We start from the raw sequence: 4,066 nt of genomic DNA, 5'->3' as shown, positions 1-4,066 counted from the left end.
GATAAGCAAAAATCACAAATGGTTTCTTTGTGTTTACTTTAAACTTATTGTCAGTATTGGGATCACGTGGGTAGGGAACTTTTTACTGTGTGTATGTATGGATGACTGTCAGCCACCACCGAAAACCATTTTTGACCCAGGAAAAACCATATGATATGCACCTGCATACCCTGCATACACAGACGCTATGCAACTGGCTGGGACCACACTACAGGACTAGCAGAAACATTCTGACCTCAACACTAAAAGACCGTCACCATTGACTGGAGCAGATACTTTGACAGTCAGAGAGGGGCACACACCTAATGACTGAGTCACGACTGGACAAATTCTGCCGATCCAAAAAAAAACTAAACAAAACAAAACAAAAAAATCACAAAAACAGCGCACAGCTGCTCCCGCCCCACCAAATACAACACTGCGGACAACACAGTGCTTTTAGCTATTGAAACGTTAAGGTTCGTTTTACTTTTCTTAGTTTGTGCTTAATATAACAAAAAACATTAGCGTTCCTGCTATGTTGGTGTTCCTAATAAATGTCACAGCAATGTGTCTTGAATATGTTTTGCCTGAAGTTCGATGCTTCTCTTTCTTTTTAGAATTATTGCTTGAAAAAGACACATTTCATTATATATTTTCAAATGCCTAGGCCTATGTTTAATTCCCTTAATTATAACATTTCTAGCATTATTTTTAAACGTTTAGTCAAACAATAATATATTATCTCATGTACGTATGTCTAAAATCAGGGCTTAAAAATGAATTGGTTTTTAGTAAAAACGATAGGCTTTTTTTTTTTTTTTTTACATTTCCCGAGTTACAGGTTAGAATGAAATAAAACATTACTTAATAGGCACTGTAATTTCCTTATCCATCTGATATAAAACTACTATGTCAAGAAATTTTCATACCGTTACATCCCTAATATATATATTGGTCTCGTTCTGTATCGTGTATCTTGTCAGTGTCTGCGCTTGCTTGGTCATTTGTTGTGTTCAAGCGCCAGTAGAAAACAGTGTAAAGAAATAGTCTTTGAGAGAAGCAGTCTTTATCAGCGAAAGTTAAAAGCAGCTCGTAAGTGTATTTACTTGTCTCATTAGTGTTTAGTGCAGTTGTCGTTGCTAGGAACTTGTTTTGTTTACTGTGTGGAGAAGTGCTGATATCACCTTTGGTCTCGTTCTGTATCGCGTGTCTTGTCAGTGTCTGCGCTTGCTTGGCCATTTGTTGTGGAGAAAACAAGGAAAGTGTGTCCAGCTGAATTAATTGAGTATTTTGTTAGATGGGTTTAAAAAAAGCTTAGTTTACCGCGACAGCTGTTATGTGAAGACCAAAGAGTGTAAAGACCATCGACTCTACCGTGCGACTCCACCAGGCAGGGACACCGGCAAAAGATAAGTATCGCTTTTATTAAGTTTTTTGTTTTATTTAATTTGAGTTATTTTAATACTTCAACAAACTAAATGGAAATGAAATAATATATATATTGAATTTATCAATGTGTATGTACATATAAAATATATATGTATGTGTGTGTGGTTGTACACATATGTAGTTTTTTTTTTGGCTTAGTGTTATGTTAGAATCATTATTATACTCTTATACCTTTTGTTCTTTAATATTTAGAATTGTTTTTAGCTTTATTTTTTGTTTTTCATTTAAATGTTAAGTTTTGAAATTTTGTTGTATGCATTTGTCATTTTTATTTAATCTCTTTATTTTTAAAATGTGTGTAGGTAGTATTTATAAAGCCCCCCATTTTTTTATTATATCCCCCCATTTTTGATCTACTCAAGTCAAGTCAAGTTTATTTGTACTGCGCTTTTCACGATACAAATCATTGCAAAACACGCTTTTAGTTTTTATCTGTTTTTAGTTGTTTTAATACTACAATTGATTGCTTCTGATTCGCTTTGGATAAAAGCGTCTGATAAATGACTAAATAAATAAATGATATGGCGTTTCACTACATTTAATTCAATGCCGATATAAATAAAAACTGTCATGAAATTAGTTCACAATGCAGAAATAAGTTTTGTTTTCTTTAAAGTATTTATATAGCTGGATTAAAGCAAACATATATTCACGTTCCAGTCGTTTTAAATAGTTTTCAAATGTAGTCATGAACAAGAAATATGCACCTTGTATGAGAAGTGACTATTTTGGCATAATGCATTTTTGAAATAAAGTGTAATCTGATGATTAGGAGTAACGTTATATCCTTATATTTTTATAGAACATTGTTCAAGATCAAATAAAGGAAATAAATAAGGAAATAAAATTATAAATAATAATTTTAGCTTTTTTACTTTTCTTTGTATATCTATGTATATATTTATTTATTTATATTTGCTTTTTTACATTTCTTTGCACATTTCTTTCTTTCTTTGTTTATTTCTAATTATGGCAGATTTGGCATTCCATACTCCAGGACACTGGTCTCCCTCTGCAGGAAGATTAGAGAACATCTGCAAACTACTTTTTTGCTTTATATCATTATTGACAAATTCAGCTGAGCATGCAGAGTACAAAAAAGTACAATACAGTAAATCATTCGTCCACACTGTTTTTCACTAAATGAACACAAGGAAAAATTATCTAGAATCGTGTATTTATATGTGCCAATATAGGAAAACACTATCAAACACCACTCATTTACCTACAAACATTTTGCAGTAAAAAGAATGCCATTTGGAGATTTTAGCAAATATTTTTTTACTGATGATGAAAACTTAATTAATTGAAACAATTTGAACTGATTTACACAATTAGTAGTACAGACTTGCTTAAGACCAATTAAATATTTTACTTAATATTTTTGTGGAAACCATGATAGTTTTTTTTTTCCTCAGGATTCTTTGATAAATAGAAAGTTTGAAAGAACGGCATTAATTTGAAACCGAAATCTTTTACTGTTTAAAAAAAAGGAGAGACGTATTTACTGTCACATTTGATCAATTTAATGCATCCTTGCTGAATAAAAGTATTAATTTCTTAAATATATATATACTGTATATATATGTGTGTGTGTATATATATATATACATATATATAGTGTACATCGTATTGCCAAGTCCTCATCAATAGTTGTAATCAATGTTTTAAAGATGTAAAGATCTTACCCCATACAGGGCTTGTGCTCGAACCAGTGCATTTCCAAAGGAGAACATTATCATCTTAGCACGGAGCTGTTCAGGAAGGAGTTTTGGGGTATTTCCTATCTCTATCAGGAAGAGAGTGTGGGCATGAGGGTAAGGATAGTCCTCTCTAAATCCTGGCGAAAGGGAAATAAGCAATTAAATGCTAATATTTCTTATTGCCATAAAGTGAAAATGATTTCAAATTAAACATGCTAAAAGTCACTTTGATTTAAGAAACACTGACTGATTGACCACTGTAATAAATTACTTTCAGTTATTGTTTTTTCGGGAACTTGCTGTGAGTGATTGTGAATGAAGTCAGTGGCTGACCTGTGTCGTTCTTCTCCTGGTAAACATGCGTTTTCTGCAGGTCAATGGTGGGCGCAATGGGCTAGAAGGTCTCCAGAGCCTGATCAGCAGTGCTTTGGATCTGCTCCTGTCCAGCCACCACCAGGGTGATGGAGTTCAACAGCAACCCATTCTGGCCTCTGACCTGAAAAATGTCCTCTCCTGGGAACAGATGGATTTAGCATATTAAGTAACAGAAGTGGTAGTCCCTCCCCCCATTTTTGATCTACTCAAGTCAAGTCAAGTTTATTTGTACTGCGCTTTTCACGATACAAATCATTGCAAAACAACTTTACAGCAAATTAAGTTTCTACAATATTTAGTGGTAGCTTATCAGTGGTGACTGTCAATTAATATGCATATGGCAGAAATGTACTGAAAAATCCATTTAAGATGTAATAAAACAGACAATGAACACTATTAACAGCAATTATTATATGATGCAATCAAACTTATAGCAAAATGTGGTAGTTCTGTATGTTGTTTCAGGGTTGGCCTCATCTGAGGTCCTCTGAGGGGTTGGCATCATCTCTTCTCAGGTGTTCTGGATCCAGACTGAAGCTTGTGTAAATCCTAGTTAC

This window comes from Sinocyclocheilus grahami, unplaced genomic scaffold (assembly GCF_001515645.1).
Source record: "Sinocyclocheilus grahami isolate Dianchi unplaced genomic scaffold, SAMN03320097.WGS_v1.1 scaffold1212.1, whole genome shotgun sequence".
In the NCBI taxonomy this organism is placed as follows: Eukaryota; Metazoa; Chordata; class Actinopteri; order Cypriniformes; family Cyprinidae; genus Sinocyclocheilus; species Sinocyclocheilus grahami.
Note: the sequence above shows the minus strand (reverse complement) of the source record.